Source organism: Aotus nancymaae, unplaced genomic scaffold, assembly GCF_030222135.1.
Source record: "Aotus nancymaae isolate 86718 unplaced genomic scaffold, 86718_ANA_hifiasm-v0.15.2.pri h1tg000012l, whole genome shotgun sequence".
NCBI classification, from domain to species: Eukaryota; Metazoa; Chordata; class Mammalia; order Primates; family Aotidae; genus Aotus; species Aotus nancymaae.
The window spans coordinates 12,288,715-12,312,485 of record NW_026988423.1 but is presented as its reverse complement, the minus strand read 5'-3'; the positions used below and the strand labels follow the sequence as shown (position 1 = coordinate 12,312,485).

General features: G+C 39.0%; 1 protein-coding gene across 1 annotated transcript in view; it reads left to right on the top strand.

The window, feature by feature from the left end:
- The first annotated feature begins 12,317 nt into the window (after window positions 1–12,317).
- Window positions 12,318–23,771, top strand: part of CWF19L2 (CWF19 like cell cycle control factor 2) — a 137,071-nt gene continuing 125,617 nt past the window's right edge. Inside the window, exons 1-3 of the mRNA XM_012474458.3 lie at window positions 12,318–12,380; window positions 12,501–12,570; window positions 13,616–13,761. The gene's annotated coding sequence lies outside the window, so the exon portion shown is untranslated. The remainder of the gene's footprint in view (window positions 12,381–12,500; window positions 12,571–13,615; window positions 13,762–23,771) is intronic.

Sequence of the window (23,771 nt, the reverse complement as noted above, 5' to 3'; positions counted from 1 at the left end):
TTTGTTTTTTTTTTTGAGGCAGCGTCTCACTCTGTCGCCAAGGCTGTAGTGCAGTGGGGCGATCTCAGCTCACTGCACCCTGTACCTCCCAGGCTGAAGCGATTCTCCTGCCTCAGCCTCCTGAGTAGCTGGGACTACAGGCGCATGCCACCATGCTCAGCTAATGTTTTGCATTTTTAGTAGAGACGGAGTTTCACTATATTGGTCAGGCTGGTCTTGAACTCCTAACCTCATGATCCTCCCACCTTGGCCTCCCAAAGTGCTGGGAATTACAGGTGTGAGCCACCATGCCCGGCTGATGCTATAGTTTTGCAGAATTATCATTCTTTAGTTAATGAGGGAAAGAAGCTCAAGTTTTAACAGAGGATGTTGAGAGACCATGATGTAATGTATCTCATAATTCTTCCTTCCTCACTCTATTGCTTATCAACATTTGAATGAACATATCTGGGAACTGAGGGTAGGCATTATTTGATAGAAATATTAGCTCTCCCCCGAGCATTAGGAAAAATAACGAATGCATATTGGGCTTAATGCCTAGGTGATGGGTTGATAGGTGTAGCAAACCACCATGGCACACGTTTACCTATGTAACAAACCTGCACATCCTGCACAGGTACCCTGGAACTTAAAAATAAAAATTAAAAAACATATATTAGCTTTCCACATGTCACTTTATACCTTATTTATGGTATGGTAAAATCAGCATTAGATAAGACAAAAGTCTAAGACATAACAGGGGAGGAGGGAAAATGGAAAAAAAAAGTTTTTAATAGAATATTAAAAGAAATAATAATGGAGCTATATAACTTGAATCATGTTTTATATGCTCTAAGAATTGTGTGTGTAGTCAATTTGACATTGACATTCAGTAATAAATTCATACAATTTGTTCATGTATTTACTGATTGCCTGCCATATGCCAGGCACATTATTTTAAATAATGGATACATATGCGGATACACAACAAGATCTTACCCTCATGGAACTTACATTTGAATTCAAGGGAGTGCTATAAAGGAATGTGGTGGAATTGACAATAAGCAATACCCATAATAATAAGTAAACAATATACTATGTTGTAAAGTGAGGCTTTTTTTCTCAATCAGGAAAAGAAGTGGGAGGGCAGATGGGTTTCAATTTTTAAGAGTGCCCAGGATGGTTTCTGTAAGGACACAGTTGAGTGGAGACTTGAAGGCAGAGTTAACAATGTGCTTATCTGGGAAAAAAAACCATTCCAGTCAGAGGAAAGTCCAGTGTAAAGGCCCATAGGGAAAGGCCTGCCATGGAGAACCGCAGGAGGCCGGTGTGGCTGGAGCAGAGTGAGCAAGAGTGGTTGAGGACAAGGTCAGGGAGTCATTCAGGAAGTAAGGTAGACCAGGCGTGACCTGCCCAGAAGCTTTTGGTTTTCACTCTGAGATGGCAAGCTGTTTGGAGTTTCAAGTGCATGAGTCACATACTCCAAGTTCTATTTTAAAGGGATACTCTGGCTGCCTTGTGGAGATGAGACAGTGAGAGGACCAGGCGGCGACAAAGGGTCCAGTTAGGAGGCATTTGCCGTAATCCACAATCCAGATGACAGATCATGATTGGCTTGCAACAGTGTGACGGTAGTGAGGCCTTGAGAAATAGTAGGCTTCCGGATGTGAACTTGGAAAGTAGAAGCATCAGGATTTCTGATGAGCTGGATGTCAGGTGTTGGGGCATAGAAGTTGTCAGCGATGTCTCCACACTCATGAGCATGGAACTTTTTTACAGTTCTTAGTCTGTCCTGTGGGGCTGCCATACTTGAGTTCAAATGCAGTGTTGGTTTTTCCTTTTCTTCTCTTTACTTTCAGGCATGGTGCTGCCCTGAGCAAGTCTTCCTGGTAATACATCTGCAAACAAACCCAGCAGTTACTTTGAGTTCAGATATTCCATGCACTGCTGAGCAGCTAGATGTGCAGCCAGTATGTGAAAACAAACCGAATGCAGTGCGATGATTGTGATCATAAATTCCTTTAGAGACCGTTAGACCGAGACAAACAAACACATCCAGCAATTCCAAATCATCGTATGCAATAGAAAGGCAAGTGATGCATGGCACTTTATTTTCAGTAAATTGCTAAAAAGAAAATGCTTCCCGTAGAAGAGCTAGGCCTAGATGAGAATAACCTTCAAATACCCTTTGCAGAAGTAAGGGGGAATAAGTGAGGTTGAAAAGAGAGAGTTAAGAGCTTTATTGCTGCCTTACCTTCTGATGTGGCTCTATTTACAGGTCCCGAAAAACCTAAAGCAAGTGTGAAAGAAAAAAGATGTTCTGTCGGAGTGCAAAGCCTCTTTGTCTTTAATCTTGTAAAAACGATTGGAGTTCATTATTGATTAATACGAAATAATGACTTAGCATCTAATACAATATTTCAAAATGTCCAGTCTGGCTTTTGTAGATTCCAGCAAGGAAAATAGGGCACTTATGGAAATAAAAGCCTTTAAAATCATTTTAAAGGATCGGCATGAAGAACTAAGTAAGAGAGCCTTGTCGGGTTGCGGAAGGTGTTCTTAACCTCTGGTCCATGAATGCCTTTCAGAGGGTTTGTAAATGACTCACAATTGTGTACAAATTTTGTGTGCAGGTGCATGTGTCCATCTTCCTTGCAAGAGGGTTCATATTTTTGTCAGCCTTTCAAACATAGTTAAAAATCACGAACTATGACTCCAGCAGTGATCCTCCTTTGTTGATGCTCATGAGATTCAAAGGCAGCCCCAAAGTGTAGGCACCAGAGGCACCGATGGCCTAGGATATAAAGGCGCCCCTTGGATTTGTGCAGCATACAAAGCTTCAAACGTGTGGCTGGGGTGTGTGTGTGTGTGTGTGTGTGTGTGTGTGTGTGTGTAAAGGTCCTATCTCTGCGTGATTATCTGAATCAGTTCATGACCCAGCCCTTTGGATCCTAACTCTAGAAAGAAGACTATAAGTGAAAATGAAAAGAGTATGTGGTATATCACTTAAAATTTTATTTATGATTAGCCTTGTGGCAGGGATAGGAAAGATAAGACAGGTCTTAACCAGGATACTGAGTATTTTTCTACAGAAAACTTCTCGCTGTTTTTCCTCTTAGACAACAAAACAAAAGAAGCCATACTAATAAGTATCCCTGTAAAATAGAGAGTAATGGACACCTACACTTTCAGGCCAATCAGAAAAAAGAGTAAGCCAATAATGTTTAAAATCCCGTTTCATAGATTGTCACTGATTAACTGGATTGTATAATAGATCAGAGATAATCCCATAGTACCAGTTGTAAGACTATCTATGTAACTATGTAAGTTATTTATTGTAACTTATTATCTATGTAACTTAATTATGTAACTTATATAGATTATTAACTTATTAATTATAAGTATGTAAGTTACAGTACTATTGCACTATCACCATGGCTAGGGGAATGGAGTGCTGATTGGCTCAGGCTTGGGCTTTGTGTACTTCTCTTCACTTAACGTGGTCAGGGAATGGGATACCTTGCCTGGCTTCAGCCTGTCAGGACCTTCTTGTCTGTCTTTGGGTAGCATTAGTCTCACACAAATAAAGGGCTTAAGAATGGGGAGAAGGTTTTCCAAAGGAAATTTGGGCTATACTAACCAGAATGGCAATGGATGCTGGACTGCAACAAGGATTTCACTGTCATTCTAAATTTCTTCTAAAAAGGAGTTTAAATGAACCTACACCATACAGGCTTGCAGCACTGGCACCATGGTGCTTTCTGGCAGGGTAGAAATGATATAGAAGCATCTTCTGGTCGGTACCACTATACCCACAGCATTAACAGCAATGCCTACAATGACAGGCAGAACAACAGGCACTACTTGGATTCCAAGTAGCAGCCAGAGAGACTTCAGGGCCACATGAAACAGTGATGACAGCAGGCATAGGGTTGAAGGCTTGATATATTCAAGGAGATCTCAAATTTGTGAGGACACCCCAGCATCCCCGAAGAGTTCTGTGGTCATTCTGTGAAATTACACTTGGAAGTTGCTGCCAAAAAACTATGAATATTTTCCTAAATGCAAGGAGATAATTGGATCTTGGGGTGGCAGGGGTTAATTGGTGGCACTTAATCACCAAAGGCAAGGTGGTTGTGGTTACCATAGTAGATAGTAGTGTCAAAGCAGAAATCAGAATAGTCTGAATCCCAGAGGCCAATGATGTTGGCTAGCTGAATATGGTGTCTAGAAGAGAATTAGATGATAATCTACTAGATTCTTTCTTGATCTGTGTAAATAGAAGAGTTCTAGGTCAAGCCTAACTTGAAGCATCAAAACATGGAGTCATAGTTTCTCATTCAATTCCCAGACTTGAGCCAGTTTACAGACCCAGAATCTTTTGAATGAAGGGGAAGTCCAGTCCTCTTGAGGAAGGATCCTGCTACACTGCCAAAAATGTATACTTTTAATCTTTCTCCCAGTCTTTCCCAAAGGGACCTATGACTTTCAACCAGGGTGACCATGCATTGGAAAAAAGGAAATAATCAGACTTTTGAGGAGTTCTGGACACTGGATCTTAACCAAAACAAATTCTAGGAGACCCAAAATGTCACTGAGGCACTTCAGTTAGAGTAGGGGCTTATAGAGGTCAGGAGTTTTAGCTCAGGTCCTTCAAACAGTGGTTCCAGTGGGTTCCCAAAACTGTACCATAGTTATTTCCCCAGTTCCATAATGAGTAATTAGAACAGACATACTCAGCGACTGGCATAATCCCTGCATTGGTTCTCTAACCTGTGAAGTATGGGCTGTTACTGCAGGAAAGGCTAAGAGGAAGCCACTAGAATGCCTTTCTAGTGACGATAGTAAGCCAAAAGCAGTGCCACATTCCTGGAGGGATTGTAGATATTACGGCCACCTTTGAAGGGGAAGGGGTGCATCTTCTTGAAGGATTTAAGGATGGTGATTCCCACCACATCCATTGCAACTCATTTTTTTGGTGGTTTTAGAGAATGCATGCATATTGGATAACAATGGTGGGTTATTGTAAATGTAACCAGGTGGTGACTCCAATTGCAGCTGCTGTTTCAGATGTGGTTTAATTGCTCAAGCAAATTAACACATTCTCTGTTACCTGATGTATAGCTAAATTAACTACAAAAATACATTTCTGGTGGGACATGGTGGTACATGCCTATAATCCCAGCTACTTGTGAGGCCAACACATGAGAATTACTTGAACCCAAGAGGTAGAGGTTGCAGTGAACTGAAATCGTGCCACTGCACTCCAGCCTGGGTGACAGACCAAGACTCTGTCTCATACACACACACACAAATTTCAATTCATTTTGCTTTTTCTTAGATCACTCTAACTAAATACTATATTATTTGAGGAGCTAAAACTATGTAATTACTTAGTTGTTTTAGTAACAAAGAACAAGCCAGGTTTTGGAGTCTTGATCTGTAATTGAATAGAAAGCATAGCTCTTTAACAACACTGAAGTCGTGGTTTAGGCAGCAGCAACGGCAGCTCCTTGAAAACTCACAGAAGGCACGCCCTCATAACTAGGTATTCAAAGGTCTTCCCAGGCCTCGCCAGCCCTTATTTTGATTTCTCCCTACCCTGAACTTTATACCACAAACAGTCTATATTTCGAAATTTAGGAGTATGAATTGATTGTCTTGCCCTGCTGTCTCCTACTCCTAAATATTTCATGTATTGATTTTTCCCTTGCCTCAAGCCTCACCTTTCTGATTTTCTCTACACTGATGCATAAAGGAGATTTATAAAATCTGAAGATGTTTCTCCTTAACTGAACTCTGTCAGTGACTTCCAATTCTTAGCAATAAAATCCAAAATCCTGTAAATAAAACACAAAGTCTAAATAACACTTTATAACTATCATCTGCTGTGTCTCCAACCTCAATTCTCTCTGCTCCCCACCTCACACCTAGGTTTCCCTTCTCCCAAATTATTTGCCTCTTCCCATGCATGCCTCACCCTTCCCCTGTATCATTTACAGAATCTTGTTCTTCTTGCTCCTAGGATATACTTTTCTGTTATTTTCTCATCCTCAAATCTTACCCACTGTTTAGGACCCACTTTAAATGTTATCTCCTTCATAAAGCCTTTCTCATTTCTACCAGATGGAAACAATTTCTTTCTCCTCTGATTTTAAAGAGAAATCAGATGTGGTGGGAATCACCACCCCTGCTTTTATTTATTCCTTCGTACCTTATTATATTCATTTGTGCATATGAATGTCTTCTTTATTTTGTGATTTAGGCACCCTTAGAATAGGGCCACTGTTGATACCTAGTTGGGGATCAATAATTACATGTCGTAATATGTCATAATTAAATAGATTAGAGCTAACACTTGAGGAGGTCATATTAATATATTTGATATCTATTATATTTCTTGTATCAAGTTTAATCATCTCCCATGAAGATCATAGGTGTGTAAAATACATCGAAATCTGGTATGATAGAGGTACAATGACAGGACAACAACTATCTTGTGCCATCTGGATTTTAACAGAGGATACATTTTCACTCTTACTGCTTGCATCATTCATTGGTTTGTTCAATATTCAAGAAGTAATTACTGAATGCCCACTGTGTGCCAGGCACTGTACCTGTACTGGATAATACATTGGTGAATGAAACAGACCTGCCCTTGTCTGCCTGAAGCTTAAAGTATTGTGAGAGGGACAAAAAATAAACAAGTTAATATGCAAACAATTATATACTTGCAAAGTCTGATAAGTGCTCCAAAGAGATAAATGAGATTTGCCGAAAGAGAATAAAAGGGGGAGAATTCCTGCACAATAACGAGGCTATACAAAAAATAGATGCATTTTAATTTAAAAATTTTATTAATGTATTTAGATGGTTCAAACTTTTTAAAATACAGAAAGATATTTAATGCCTTCAACACTGAGTAGCTTTTTTCTGAAGACTTTTTCATTATTTTATAACTTTTGAACCACGTAAGAGAATTACCTCTTCAATACCCACCACCTGTATGCCCAGTTTACAATGCGTTGCTGTCTCCAACCGTGAAAGGAAATGGCTCCCAGTAATCTCTGCCTTCTGGTATTTCTGCCCTTGTGTAATTCCTTCCCTTTGAATGTGGGCTAGATATACAGACATGCTTCTGATAAACACAATGCAGTAACAGTGATGGGATGTCATTTCCATGATTAGATTACAAAAGATTGACTTCAATCTTGCTAGCCAACTCTCTATTTCCTTCTTGGCTTGCGTGTTTGATAGTGTCAGCTGTCACTTGGAAGAGGCCACATGGAAAGGAACTGAAGGCAAACTCTCACCAATAGTCAGTTAGGCACTGAGGCCCTTAGTCCAACAACTTGAGGAAATGAATGCTGCCAATAACCAGAATGAGCTTGGGAGCAGAGCCTTCCCCAGTTGAGGCTTCAGATGAGACTGCAGACCTGGATTTGATACTTTGATGGCAGCCTTGTGAGGGACAGTGAAGCAGAGAAACCAGCTAATTTGTATCTAGATTCTTAACCCACAGAGACTGAGATAATACATATATATTGTTTTAAGCTGCTAAGTTTTGGGGTTGTTATGCAGCAATAGATAATAAATACACCAATCTTCAGCTATTAGAAAAAAGCATATACATTAAAAATTTGTATATACATCAATAAAATATCTGTAGGGAAAACACTGATGTGTGGGATTGCTGGGGCAAAGAAAATGTGCACTGTAAACTGGTTTATTGTTTTCATATTGCCCATCAAACAATTCATACCACTTTATAATCCTGCTAGCATATATGAAAATACTTTCCCATCTGGATTTGTTATTAAAATTTAGATTTTTTTGCCAATTTGAAAAGTAGAAAATTATAGCTCAGAGTATATTAATTTGCATTTCTCTTATGAGGAAGGTTGAACATATTTTCATATATTAAGCTATTTATAAATCCTCTTCTGTGAATTGTTTATTTGCACCTTTGACTGTTTTTCTATGATTTGTTAAGTTTTTTCTTTGTTGATTTTTAGGGATAAGTCTTGTGAGATGAGTTGGAAATATCTTTTTTTCCAGTTTCTTCTTTTTCTTTTGCTTATGATATAATTAGCCACATATGTGACTTTGGTGTTAATCTTTTCTTTAATGGTTCTAGATTTTTAATCAAATTTAGATTTTTTCCCACTAAGATAATAAGGAATTGCCTTGTATCTTCTGCCATGCTCCCACCTCATACTTAAATGCTAGTAATTTTTTTGGCTTCATTTTTTATATTTAAATATTTGATCCATTTGGTATTTGTCTTTGTTTATTCTATAATGTAAGAATCAAATTTATTCATTTCTCCTAGATGGCGCCTCAGTTGACCCAATACCATTTGTTAAAAAGCCTGTATTTGTCTCACTGATTTAAAATGCTACCCTTGCCATATATTAATCATCTCTACATATTTGGAATATTTCTGTACTTTCTAATTTCTTTCATTATTTCACTGTCTACTCATGTACCAGTTCTATAATGTTTTAGTTGTTAAAGATTAATAATATCTGCCAAGCCTAGTCACCTCCCTCTTTTCCCTCCAATTACTCTTACCCAGTTTCCTGTCTGTCTGCTTTGGGTTGTTTAAGACGTGAACTTCTGAATCATCTTGGGTAATTTAAAAACCATGTTGGTATTTTAATTGGGATTATATTAAATTATATACTAATTTAGGAAAAATTGATATTTCTATGTTGAGTCCTCTAATCCCAAGGACATGGTGTATGTATTTTAACTAGTCATTTTTTGTGTATTTATATGTGTTAATATTTTTTGAACCTGATTTCTATGTACCAATTTTGTATCTTCCAATTGTAATTTCCAGTGAGTTCTTTTGATATTTGCAGATATCCAGTCACATCATATGCAAATAGGACAGCTTTCACTTCTTATTTACAGTTTCTATGACTACTTTCTCTTGCCTATTTGTGTTAGCCAATACCCCCAGTACAGTGTAAATAATAGTGGACACAGTAACTATTTTTGTCTTATTTCTACTCGAGTGGAAATAATTGTAGTGATTTTCATGAAACATGCTGCTGGTTCTGGGGCTAAAATGACTAAAATTTTATTATAACATCTAGTCTATTTCTATTTTATTGAGTTTTTTTTTAAAGAAGTATCTTTTTAAAAATTTTTAAATGCTATTTGAGCACTCGAGGACCTAAGTGCAATTATTTTTCTTGTATCTGTAATCTGATAAATTATAGTAATAGATAGTTTAATGTCAGTCATTTAAAAATTTTTCAGGTAAACTCCACCCGTTGTGATGTGCTTTTTCTTTTACTAGGCTAATATTTTAATCAGGATTTTTGCATAGATAGTCATAAATGAGAAGCATTTGTAGTTTTCTTTTCTCTACAGTTCATGTGAGGTTTTGGTGTCAATGTTATACTCTCTTCATAAATAATTTGAAACTTTTCTCTCCACGCATCTGCTTCCTCCACTCCACTCCTTGAGCTCTAAGATAACTGGCCTTAGAATGGTCTGCTCCTTAAATGAAATTGTTAGAATTCTTTCAAGAAGCAATTTGAGAATGGGTGGGTGTGATGGCTCATGCCTGTAATCCCAGCACTTTGAGAGGCAGAGGCAGGCGATCAGTGGAGGCCAGGAGTTGGAGACCAGCCTGATTAACATGGAGAAACCCCATCTCTAGTAAAAATACAAAATTTAGCCAGGCATGGTGGTACACATCTATAATCCCAGCTACTCGGGAGGCTTGAGGCAGAACCACTTGAACCCAGGAGGCGGAGGTTGCAGTGAGCTGAGATGGTGCCATTGCACTCCAGCCTGGTCAACAGAGTGAGACTCCATCTCAAAGAAAAAAAAAAAAGAAGCAATTTGAACCTGTTTTTATTAAAATCATTTTTTTTTCATTGGGTGGGGATTAGCTCTTTGATAAATTCTCTGTTTCTTCTATGGAAATATACTTTCTGCCTCTTCTAGGGCCAGATGCTATATCTTGAATATTATTCCTTTTACCCAGACCTTATAATTATTTGCACAGAGTTGAGCAAAGTGACCTATGGATATTTTAGTTTTATTTTCCTGTTGTTACTTTTTCTTACCATTTCTTATTTTGTGTTTCTGTGCTTTCTCTCATTATCACTTGATTCAGTTAGCAGGTTTTTTTAACTTTCCTCCAACAAATTAGCTATTAGATTTATTTCTTAATACAGTTTTTCTATTTTCTAACTCATTGATATCTTTCCTACTGCTTTCCTTTTTAAATTTATTTTTATTTTTCCCTTATACTGATGTAAGTATTCAATTTTCCTCTAAGTTCTTCTTTAGGTTCTGATAATGTTTTGTTTTCATCATGATGGATTTTTAAAAATTTGGCAACTTCCATTTATGTTTTAGAGATGGGTCTCACTCAGTCACCCAGGCTGGAGTGCAGTGGTGTGATCATAGCTCACTGCAGCCTTGATCTCCTGGACTTAAGCGATTCTCCTCCCTCAGCCTCCAAAGCAGCTAGTACTACAGGTGTGCACCACTGTGCTTGGCTAATTCTTAAAATTTCTTGTAGAGACAGTCTTATTATGTTGCCTAGGCTTATCTTGAACTCCCAGGCTCAAGGGATTCTCCTGCTTTGGCTTTCCAAAGTGCTGGGATTATAGATGTGAGCCACTGTACCTGGCCTGTATTTTGTTTTTGATCAGAGTTACTTCCATGACAGAGTTAAAAAAATTTCAGTCATAGTGCAAACTGTTATTTTGTATGAGTTTCTAATCTTATTGAATTTGTTATCAGAGAATGTTGTCTGTGTTGTTTCTACTTTTTATAATTTATCAAGGCTTGGTTTGTGGCCTAATACAGAAATAGATCAGATCTGCCTTATTTATTGTCTTATTTGTGAGCTCTCTTTACTTTACAAATTTAATTAAAGTCACCCCTAGCTTCCATACACCAAGATTACTAGAAAGACCAAAATCATTTAACATGGCCTGTTTAAGCATTGCCCTCTATATAAGTCAGGGTCCCAGCAAATAGCACAGATGAATATTCAAATTAGGGAATAGGGGAGAATTTAATGAAGGAAATGTTTACAAAATTGTGGGCAAGTAGATGCAGTGGAAAGGAAACATTTATCTACACTGTTGGTGGGAATGTAAATGAGTACACCCTCTATGGAAAACAGTATGGAGATTTCTCAAAGAACTTAAAAGTCCATCTATCATTTGATCCAACAATTCTACTTTTGGGTATCTACCCAAAGGAAAAGAAGTCATTATCTCAAAAAGACACCCGCACTCGTATGTTTATCACAGCACAATTCACAATTGCAAAGATCTGGAGTCCAAGTGCCCATCAATTGATGAGTGGATAAAGAAAATGTCACATACACACACCCACACCCACACCCACACCATAGAATATTACTCAACCATGAAAAAGAACAAATTAATGTCTTTTGCAGAAACTTGGGTGGAACTGGAGGCAATTATCCTAAGTGAAGCAACTCAGAAACAGAAAGCAAATACCGTGATGTTGTCCACTTATAAGTAGGAGCTAAGCTATGGGTATGCGAGGGCTTACAGAATGGAATGAGAGACATTAGAAACTCAGAGGGGAGGTTGGGGTGAGGGATGAAAAATTACCTGTTGGGTACAATGTACACTATTTGGGTGATGGGTACACTGAAAGCCCAGACTTCGCCTTTATACGATTCATCCATGTAACAAAAAAACAACTGTACTCCTAAAGGTATTGAATTTTTTTTTTTTTTTTTGAGATGGAGTTTCGCTCTTGTTACCCAGGCTGGAGTGCAATGGCGCGATCTCGGCTCACTGCAACCTCCGCCTCCTGGGTTCAGGCAATTCTCCTGCCTCAGCCTCCCGAGTAGCTGGGATTACAGGCACGCGCCACCATGCCCAGCTAATTTTTTGTATTTTTAGTAGAGACGGGGTTTCACCATGTTGACCAGGATGGTCTCAATCTCTTGGCCTCATGATCCACCCGCCTCGGCCTCCCAAAGTGCTGGGATTACAGGTGTGAGCCACCGCGCCTGGCCCAAGCTATTGAAATTTAATAAAAATTTAAAATGTGGGCAAAGTTAATGAAAACCATCATAAGGTTGTGGAAGTACCCCATAGCTAGTGACAGCTGGGAGCCATTACTCTTTCTAAACATAAAATGACAAGGCCAGGAGGAGTGGATAGTTATTGGAACTGTAAGATGATGGCTGTAGGAGAAAGAGCTACTTAACAAGAGCTGTGGCCTTTGATAACAGAACACAGGCAATTTAACCTGAAGCCCTACAGGGGTAAATACCCCTACTTCCTTTTTCTCCTACTCTCAGCCTCTGCCTCTGTCTCTCACTGGCTGAACTCAAGAGGAAACCAAGAAGCAAAGGAGCCCAGCTGATGCAGTCCCTAAAGGTCAGCTTCCCAGGGCACAGAGCAGGGTGTAGGGTGGATTTCCCTACACCTAACTGATGACTCCTGCTTTTAGCCCCCCAAAACCCAAAAGTTGATTGGTTTCCTTCTTTTCTTTTCAAGAAACGAAAAGGCCTGCATACCATCCTGGGAATGGAGAAAATACTTTTCAGAGAGAAACATGCAGCATGAGGTAACTTACCACTGTAATTATCCTATAGGGTTATGCTAGGTATTATTATTATTACTGGCCAGGCTCTTCAGACCTTCTTTTGAGAACAGCAGAGGATTCCGAAGGGTGGGAGGAGAAAAGACAGAAGTTCTCTGGAATCCAAAGTTAAGTAGTGATCAAGAGAATAAATAGTGTCTACTCTATTTTAAAATTCAGTTCACCTAGATACAAGGGCTTGTTCAATGCAGTGTTCTGCCCTCTCTCTACATCAGCAAGTAAATATTCCCTTAAGGAATGAAAAATCTCTGTACTTCCAGTTGTAGACAGCCTTTTAAACATTTTCTGCTTGAGAAATGAATGGATCTGAATAGTCTTCTTGGACGACACAAAGTTCCCCCATAGAAGCCAGGATAGGCCGGGCGCGGTGGTTCAAGCCTGTAATCCCAGCACTTTGGGAGGCCGAGGTGGGCGGATCACGAGGTCAAGAGATCAAGACCATCCTGGCCAACATGGTGAAACCCCGTCTCTATTTAAAATACAAAAATTAGCTCGGCGTGGTGGTGCACGCCTGTAGTCCCAGCTACTCGAGAGGCTGAGGCAGGAGAATTGCTTGAACCCGGGAGGCAGAGGTTGCAGTGAGCCGAGATTGTGCCACTGCACTCCAGCCTGGCACCTGGCAACAGAGTGAGACTCTGTCTCAAAAAAAAAAAAAGAAGGAAGCCAGGATATTGTGAACAGATATGACCTACAGAAGAAAATTCATGCCAAACAGAAAATGGCAGCTTTTATCTTGGGTGACACTATAATGATATCTTCTTCAGTGTCAAGGTTGTAAAATTATGTCTTATTTAAAGTACTTCAGCCTCTTCCCATGGAAACAAGTGGTACTTCTCTAATCTGGGCAGAGATTTTTTCCAGATGGCCTAGATCATCGCCCTAGTCAATGGAACACAATGTCAGCAGGTCTCTTATGAGGCATATTTAGTTTGAAAACTCTGAGCCAAATGAGTTCCTCCAAAACCCTTCTGAAATGAGAAGTGCTACAAGTGACCTCTCTGCTTCCCAGAGGAGAAATACAAAGCAAGTGCACCTGCCACAATTCAGAAGGAGGAGGTTTGCAGCGATCACTGAGAGTACTTCTGGTCAACCTACCTGCTCATCTGGAAAACCCAACAGATGTGGTTTTAAAGAAGCAACGTTCAGAATTAAAAAGTAAGTGCCCTGGGCACAAGTCTGTGATCTATGCTGGCCCCAAAAATGTTTTTCCCACCATTAATTCTTAATTATTTTTGAATTATCATTTTACATGGGTAAAATGGCCCTTGGAGGTTTTTCTACAATCTCCATATGGTGTGTAATCACCTAGTGCAGTATTTCTCAAAAACCTGCATGAGAATTACCCAGCAGTGCCTGGTGAAAATCCAGGCATCCAGGCCTTTCTGGCTAGAGTGAACTAGAATCATTGAGGCTGCCACCCAGGTGTATGCATTTGACAGGCTTCCTAGGTGATTTTTATGAGCTCTAATGGTGGTGAAAGGGGATTTGTTTTTGTTTTAAATATTTCCAACAACAAGCTGGCAGGAGTCAGGAGATCCAGGCTCAGTTTGCATCTTTGTCATTTACTAACTGTGTGGGTTTGGAAAAAAAACTCACGTACACTCTTTGAGGCAGAGTTTCCCCATTATAACTTGGGAGTGGTTAGGTGTCCATACACAGAGAATAAAGATTAGAAGAGAGATTTATGGAAAACCTTTGAAAACTGTAAATATCTAAGTAAATGATAATTAATTGCTATAACAATAAGATATTATGTATGTGATACAAATTGATGTAGAAATTTAGAGAAAGGCTGTGAAAACATTTGGTGAGAGTAATCAGAGAAGACTTCATGGAAGGGGTGGCATTTATTGGACTTTGAAGAATGGTTAAGGATTTCAATAGGCCTGAATGGTGAGGGAATTACAACACAGTGAAAGCAAAGTCTTGTTTGACTAGAGCAGTGGTTCTCCATCTTGCTACACATCAGGAGCACCTGGGAAGATTTTTAAAAATACAGAGCAGTCTGTCATATGTATTGACCCCATAAATATATACAATTATTTTGTGTCTAAATAAATCAGTAGGCAGGGCATGGTGGCTCACACCTGTAATCCCAGCACTTTGGGAGGCTGAGGTGGGTGCATCACTTGAGGTCAGGAGTTCGAGACCAACTGGGCAACATGGTGAAACCTCATCTTTACAAAAAATGCAAAAATTAGCCGACTGTCATGGCAGGCACCTGTAATCTCCGCTACTTGAGAGGCTGAGGCAGGAGAATCACTTGAACCTGGGAGATGGAGATTGCAGTGAGTCAAGACCACGCCATTGGACTCCAGCCTGGGCAACAAGAGTGAAACTCTGTCTCAAAATAGATAGATAAATAGATAGCTCTGGGCCAGTTTAAATCATATCAGCCAGGTCAATTTAAATTAAATCAGCAATTCAGGCAGATTAATTTGGTAGCACTATATAGAATGATTTGGGGTGGAAGGAGAGAGGGCAAAACTGGGTGCCAGGAGACCATTTAGGAGGCTGGCAGACTAGCCCATGTATGATGTGAAAAAAAAGCATATAAGCCTCTCTTAAGAAAAAATAAGATCAGAAAAATGAACTTCCTTAAGGAAGATGTACAGCTTTAAAACAGTAGTGCTTTACAGTTAGATTGAAGGTTAAAGGAAGCTGTCACCATGAATGTGGGAAACTAACCAACGTATATCTAATTTAGCAATCCTATTTCAGTATTTCTTTGGTAACAGACTATAAATCTCTGTTCACATACTTCAGGAACTAGAGCTCTTGCCTTTGGATAGTTCTGTCATTAATAGGTTGAATAAAACTTTGATACATGCAAAAAAGGAATTTTGTCTCAGCATTTAACTTTTATAGTATCTAACTGTTAGTAAGTCCAATGTGTAAATACAGTAACATTTGGGAGGCCTACTTTATGTAAGCCAATCCTTTGTTTATGAAACTGTATCCCTGGGTCATACACATACCTAGGACTTTGCAGTTGTTGGTTTTCCACAGTTCACTGAATGAAAGAAAGAAGTCGCAAACTATTGTCATTCCCTGGTCCTGATCACCATGAGTGGCATTATCTTTGGCTTTCAGTGATGAATGCTATGGAAGAAGGGAGAAGACTTTTTATTAGTTCTTTAGCGTAGACAATTTCTTTTTATTTTAAATTATACTTTAGGTTATAGGGTACGTGTGAAGAACGTGCAGGTTTGCTACATAGTTATACACGTGCCATGGTGGTTTGCTGCATCCATCACCCCATCATCTATATTAGGTATTTCTCCTAATGCTATCCCTCCCCTAACCCCCACCCCCTGACAGGCCCCAGTGTGTGATGTTTCCCTCTCTGTGTCCATATATTCTCATTGTTCAGATCCCACTTGTGAGTGAGAACATGTGGTGTTTGGTTTTCTGTTCTTGTGTTAGTTTGCTGAGAATGATGGTTTCCAGCTTCATCCATGTCCCTGCAAAGGACATGAACTTATCCTTTTTTTATGGCTTCATATTATTCCATGGTATATATACGCCACATTTCCCTTGTCCAGTCTGTCATTGATGGGCATTTGGGTTGGTTCCAAGTCTTTGATGTTGTGAACAGTGCTGCAATAAACATACGTGTGCATGCATCTTTATAATAGAATGATTTATAATCCTTTGGGCATATACCCAGTAATGGGATTGCTGGGTAAAATGGTATTTCTATTTCCAGATCCTTGAGGAATTGCCACACTGTCTTCCACAATGATTGAACTAATTTACACTCCCACCAACAGCATAAGAGTGTTTCTATTTCTCCACATCCTCTCCTGCATCCTTTGTCTCCTGACTTTTTAGTGATCACCATTCTAACTGGCATGAGATGGTATCTCATTGTGGTTTTGATTTGCATTTCTTTAATGACCAGTGATGATGACCTTTTTTGCATATGTTTGCTGGCCACATAAATATCTTCTTTTGAAAAGTGTTTGTTCATATCCTTTGCCCACTTTTTGATGTGTTTTTTTTTTTCATGTAAATTAAGTTCTTTGTAGATTCTGGATATTAGCCCTTTGTCAGATGGGTAGATTGCAAAAATTTACTCCCATTCTGTAGGTTTCCTGTTCACACTAATGATAGTTTCTTTTGCTGTGAAGAAACACTTTGGTTTAATTAGATCCCATTTGTCAGTGTTGGCTTTTGTTGCAATTGCTTTTGGTGTTTTAGTCATTAAGTCCTTGCTCATGCCTATGTCCTGAATGGTATTGCCCAGGTTTTCTTCTAGGGTTTTTATGGTTTTAGGTCTTACATTTAAATCTTTCATCCATCTTAAGTTAATTTTTGTATAAAGTGTAAGGAAGGGATCCAGTTTCAGCTTTCTGCATATGGCTAGCCAGTTTTCCCGACACCATTTATTAAATAGTGAATGCTTTCCCCATTGCTTGTTTTTGTCAGGTTTGTCAAAGATCAGATGATGGTAGATGTGTGGTGTTACCTCTGAGGACTCTGTTCTGTTCCATTGGTCTGTATCTCTGTTTTTATACCAGTACCATGTTTTGATTACTGTAGCCTTGTAATATAGTTTGAAGTCAGGTAGCGTGATGCCTCCAGTTTTGTTGTTTTTTGTTTGTATGTTTGTTTGTTTAGAATTGTCTTGGGGCCGGGCGCGGTGGCTCAAGCCTGTAATCCCAGCACTTTGGGAGGCCGAGGCGGGTGGATCACGAGGTCAAGAGATCGAGACCATCCTGGTCAACATTGTGAAACCCCGTCTCTACTAATACAAAAAAATTAGCTGGGCATGGTGGCGCGTGCTTGTAATCCCAGCTACTCAGGAAGCTGAGGCAGGAGAATTGCCTGAACCCAGGAGGCGGAGGTTGCAGTGAGCCGAGATCGCGCCATTGCACTCCAGCCTGGGTAACGAGAGCGAAACTCCGTCTCAAAAAAAAAAAAAAAAAAAAAAAAAAGAATTGTCTTGGCTGTGCAGGCTCTTTTTTGGTTCCATATGAAATTTAGGATTTTTTTTTTTTTTTTTTTTTTTTTTTTTTTTTTTACCAATTCTGTGAAGAAAGTCAATGATAGCTTGATGGGAATAGCACTGAATCTATAAATTACTTTGGGCAGTATGTCCATTTTCTCAATATTGATTCTTCCTAATCACGAGCATGGAATGTTTTTCCATCTGTTTGTGTCCTCTCTTATCTCCTTGAGCAGTGGTTTGTAGTTCTCCTTGAACAGGTCCTTCATATCCCTCGTTGGTTGTATTCCTAAGTTTTTATTGTCTTTGTAGCAATTGTGAATGGGAGTTTGCTCATGATTTGGCTCTCTGCTTGTCTGTTATTGGTGTATAGGAATGCTTGTGATTATTGCACATTGATTTTGTATCCTGAGACTTTGCTGAAGTTGCTTATCAGCTTAAGGAGATTTTGGGCTGAGACGATGGGGTCTTCTAAATATACAATCATGTCATCTGCAAATAGAGACAGTTTGACTTCCTCTCTTCCTAATTGAATATCCTTTATTTCTTTTTCTTGCCTGATTGCCCTGGCCAGAACTTTCAATACTATGTTGAATAGGAGTGGTGAGAGAGGACATTCTTGTCTTGGGCCAGTTTTCAAAGGGAATGCTTCCAGGTTTTGCCCATTCAGTATGATATTGGCTATGGGTTTGTCATAAATAGCTCTTATTATGAGTTTTTAGCATAAAGGGCTGTTGAATTTTGTTGAAGGCCTTCTCTGTATCTATTGAGATAATCATGTGGTTTTTGTCATTGGTTCTATTTATGTGATGGATTATGTTTATTGATTTGTGTATGTTGAACCAGTCTTGCATCCCAGGGATGAAGGTGACTTGATCATGATGGATAAACTTTTTGATATGCTATTGGATTTAGTTTGCCATTATGTTATTGAGGATTTTTGCGTCAATGTTCATCAGGGATATTGGCCTGAGATTTTCTTTTTTAGTTGTGTCCCTGCCAGGTTTTGGTATCAGGAGGATGTTGGCCTCATAAAATGAGTTAGTTTCTATTGTTTGGAATAGTTTCAGAAGGAATGGTACCAGCTCGTCTTTGTACCTGTGGTAGAATTTGGCTGTGAACCCCTCTGGTCCTGGACTTTTTTTGGTTGGTAAGCTATTAATAGCTGCCTCAATTTCAGACCTTGTTATTTGTCTATTCAGGGATCAACTTTTTCCTGGTTTAGTTTTGGGAGGGTGTAAGTGTCCAGGAATTTATCCATTTCTTTTAGATTTTGTAGTTTATTTGCATAGAGGTGTTTATTCTATGATGGTGGTTTGTATTTCTGTGGGATCGGTGGTGATATCTTCTTTATCATTTTTTATTCCATCTATTTGATTCTTCTCTCTTTTCTTCTTTATTAGTCTGGCTAGTGGTCTATCTATTTTGTTGATCTTTTCAGAAAACCAGCTCCTGGATTCACTGATTTTTTTGAAAGGTTTTTTGTGTCTCTATCTCCTTCAGTTCTACTCTGATCTTAGTTATTTCTTATCTTCTGCTAGCTTTTGAATTTGTTTATCCTTGCTCCTTTAGTTCTTTTAATCGTGATGTTAGGGTGTGATTTGAGATCTTTCCTTCTTTCTCTTGTGGGCATTTAGTGCTATTAATTTCCCTCTGGACACTGCTTTTAATGTGTCCCAGAGATTCTGGTACGTTGTGTCTTTGTTCTCATTGGTTTCAAAGAACATCTTGATATCTGCCTTCATTTCATTGTTTATCCAATAGTCATTAAGGAGCAGGTTGTTCAGTTTCCATGTAGTTGTGTGGTTTTGAGTGAGTTTCTTAATCCTGAATTCTAATTTGATTGCACTGTGGTCTGCGAGGCTGTTTGTTATGATTTCTGTTCTTTTGCATTTGCTGAGGAGTGTTTTACTTCCAATTATGTGGTCAGTTTTAGAATAAGTGCAATATGGTGCTGAGAAGAACGTATATTCTGTTGATTTGGGGTGGAGAGTTCTGTAGATATCTTTTAGGTCCACTTGGTTCAGAGCTGAGTGCAAGTCCTGGATGTCCTTGTTAATTTTCTGTCTTGTTGATCTGTCTAATATTGACAGTGGGGTGTTAAAGTCTCCCACTATTATTGTGTGGGAGTCTAATTCTCTTTGTAGGTCTGTAAGAACTTCCTTTATGAATCTGGTTTCTCTTGTCTTGGGTGCATATATATTTAGGATAGTTAGCTCTTCTAGTTGCATTGGTCCCTTTAGCATTATGTAATGCCCTTCTTTGTCTCTTTTGATCTTTGTTGGATTAAAGTCTGTTTTATGAGAGACTAGGATTACAACCCCTGCTTTTTTTTGCTTTCCATTTGCTTGGTAAATATTCCTCCATCCCTTTATTTTGAGCCTATGTGTGTCTTGCAAGTGAGATGGGTCTCCTGAATATAGCACACCAATGGGTCTTGACTTTTTATCCAATTTGCCAGTCTGTGTCTTTTGATTGGGGCATTTAGCCCATTTACATTTAAGGTTAATATTGTTATGTGTGAATTTGATCCCGCCATTATGATGGTAGCTTGTTATTTTTGCCCATTAGTTGATGCAGTTTCTTCATAGCATCAATGGTCTTTACAATTTGGTATGTTTTTGCAGTGGCTGGTACTGGTTGTTCCTTTCCATGTTTAGTGCTTCCTTCAGGAGCTCTTGTAAGGCAGGTGTACTGGTGACAGAATCTCTCAGCAGTTGCTTGTTCATAAAGGATTTTATTTCTCCTTTGCTTATGAATCTTAGTTTGACTGGATATGCAATTCTGAATTGAAAATCAGACAAATCCTCACTGCAACATGAGCTTTCACTTTGCATTTTAATTACTTCATGTGAGCTGAGGCACTTTGAAGGGACAATGTACTGTATCCTAGCAAACAAGGTGCGGTTTCCAGGCACAGAATCTCACAATAATGAATATGATTGTTCTTACTGAATTTATTCTACTTATTTTTTAGAGACAGATTGACACTGTGAGTTGTACAGGTTTTTGTGATCTGTGGAAGATAGTCTTATAAGAAATTAGTTAAAAGGAAAATAATTCAGATCTTTGCATTTTCTTTAAGTGATTGGTCATGATGAAAAATAAGCTAGAATTTAAGGAAACAAGCAGAAACCATAGAGAAGCGGTAGTACTCAAACTTCTGCATTACAACTCATCTGGCATCTGACCATATGTACACCACTGATATCCTGTCCCTTGGAGAGCTGGCTCTTTCAATTACATACTTACTGTAGAATGACAATATTTACTTTGTGAGAAATATAGCACCTGTTCATTTATAGTACACAATATAAATAATACAAAACAGTATAGTAGGCAATATAAACTAACATAAATCACGGTGTTATAAAAGTAGTTGCTCTATAAGTACAACTACTTTTATAACACCGTAATTTATGTTAGTTTATATTGTGTCCTGCACAAAACAAACTAAGCTCTCAAAGACCCTGCCTTTGTATAACACCATTTTTCTTCAGATGTAGGTCACTTCAGCCCCAAGCAGGGACACTTTTTAAAAACATAATCTGTTTTGATACATGGTTGTAAGTACTGAGGACTGGACTAACATGGAGATAGAAGTATAAATATGTCATTCACCATCCACCCTTAGCTTCCATTTCACACCCAAATCATCTTTTATCCAAGTTAAAAGGGCTCATTCATTGGAAGAAATTATTTTTCTTCTTGGATGTTGTTGTCCAGTTCAAGTTATAGAAAACGTCACTGTTCTGTATAACTTGTAGAAAATACTATAGAAGGCAGTCAAAAATAAAGACTGGAAATAGTATTGATGTTGAAATCAGATTATCTTGGATTCTTATATAACTTAACTTCTTTGAACATTTCTTGTCCATCTGTAAAATGAGGACGATGATGATACCTTCCTAGGGTGGTTGCAAGGACTGAAAGAGTGAATGCACATAAATTGCTCAGCACAGTTCTCGGCATGGAAGACACACTCAGTATATGTGAGCTTTTCTCCTCTCTCCACCCCCTGACTATCCTCTTCTTCTCATTCTCCTCCTTTTCCTAACTTTTATTTTTAGTATAAAATCATTCTCACTATGAAGTAAACAACCATGGTCCTTAAACATGTGAACATTGCAATAAGTTGTCATTGAATAAATATATTGTCTCATTTTTTCCATTTCTGCCTGTTTGTCCTGTTCTAGTGTTAGATGAGCCTAACTATCTATATGTTCACTATCTCACTCCAAATTATACCCTACTTCCACCCCTAATCTCACTGTATGATCTTGTTACATAATTTTTAAAGTGGCCACAATGATGGACTCTTCAACAGATGCATGGAATTTTTCTATAGCAAACATCTAATCTAAATATCACATCCAAGGCTGACTGGTCTCTGCCACCAAACAAGACTTCATGATGTCTCCTAGAATCATAAGGCACAGTGCTCAGAGAAAGCAGACTCATTTTAATAAAATTACATATTTTATTTACATATTTATACAGCATAACTAGCAAAGTAAATGTGCTTCTGGGGAAAATGATTATGCTTTAAGGCATATGTGATTTAGGACAATGCTGTATAAAAATAAGCCATTACCCCCTCCCATTACTGTGGATAATTAGGAGTTGATTGGTACTTAAAATATAATGAACTTTAAGTGTGAGAAATTAGAAATTCATAGCTTGTCATTTCCTACTTTCCTTGCTTAGAGGACTAGTAATCTGCTAACTGTAGGCTCAGCCAACCCAGGTCCCAGACCAGAGAAAGCCTCACCTGGCAAAACAGTGGGAGTTTCAAACCACTGAGTTGGTGGAATGATTTGTCTTGAGCCACACAGCACACCAGTGTTCCCACTGAGTGGGAAAACAGGTCAATACCACCCCCATGGAGAAAGAACACTTCTAAGTCACTGAGACCAAGGAAGTTTAACCAGTTCTGTTCTGATTAGGGAAGGTGTCAATATCCAAATGCCAAGGGGCATTCCTAGTAATCTGGTAGGGATCAGAATCAGACTTGAACAATGTAGGTTCGGGATCCATTCAAAATAATGTGAAAGATCATAAAAGCAGGAGCCAGCTCCAGGAAAGAGGAAAGGGAGACCCCAAAGTTCTTTTCTGACTGAGCTGAGGCTCAGGAGTAGCTTCCAATTCCAGATTCCAGTGCCAGTTTTACCTCAGTGAGGGAAAACCAGAAACCTAGAGACTCATGAGGCAGGCGTACCACACGGAGTGGGGATGCAAAACGGAAGCATCCATTGAGCCAGATTTGTCAGAGGCATTTGAACCAGAGCAACTTCATCTTGAATAGGGACTGAGCAGAATAAGGCTGAGACCTACTGGGCTGCAGTCCCAGGAGGTTAAGGTATTCTTAGTCACAGGATGAGATAGGAGGTCAGCACAAGACACCGGTCATCAAGACTGTTGATGAAAAGAGCCAAACTCTGTAAAATTAATAAGATTTTTTCTGAGCCAAATATGAGTGACCATGGCCTGGGACACAGCCCTCAGGAGGTCCCAGGATGTGCCCAAGGTGGTCGGGGTACACTTTGGTTTTATATATTTTAGGGAGGCATGAGACATCAATCAAATACATTTAAGAAATACATTGGTTTGGTCCAGAAAGACAGGACAACTCAAAGTGGGGCCTTCCAGGCTACAGATAAATTTAAACATTTTCTGGTTGACAATTGGTTGAGTTTATCAGAAGACCTTGGATTAATAGAAAGAAAATGTTCAGATTAAAATAAAGGATTGTGGAGACCAAGTTTTATTGTGCAGAGGAAGCGCTCAGCAAGCTTTAGAGAGACGGCAGATTGTAAAATGCTTCTTATGGGACCTGAACGGGTGCCTGCCTCTTAGTTGATTATCTCCTGCATCTGGAAAGGAAGGAAGGAAAACAAAGGGGAAAGGGGATTCTCTATAGAATATGGATTTTTCCCACAGAGACTTTGCAGGGCAATTTCAAGGTATGGCAAGGAAATATCTTTTGGGATAAAACATTTTGATTTTCTTCCTTGTTATGCCAGAGTCACATTGGAAAGTAAACTATATACTGGGTTAAATAAACCCATCTGATGAGAATTTATGGTTTGTAGGACATGACTCCACAGACCCCTTAGGTAGGAATTTGGGCAAGATAAAAAAAAAAAAAATCAGAGCTTAGTCCTCAAGATCTTGCTGCTAAAGCAGCTTGCGGTAAAGAAGCCACCAAAGCCCG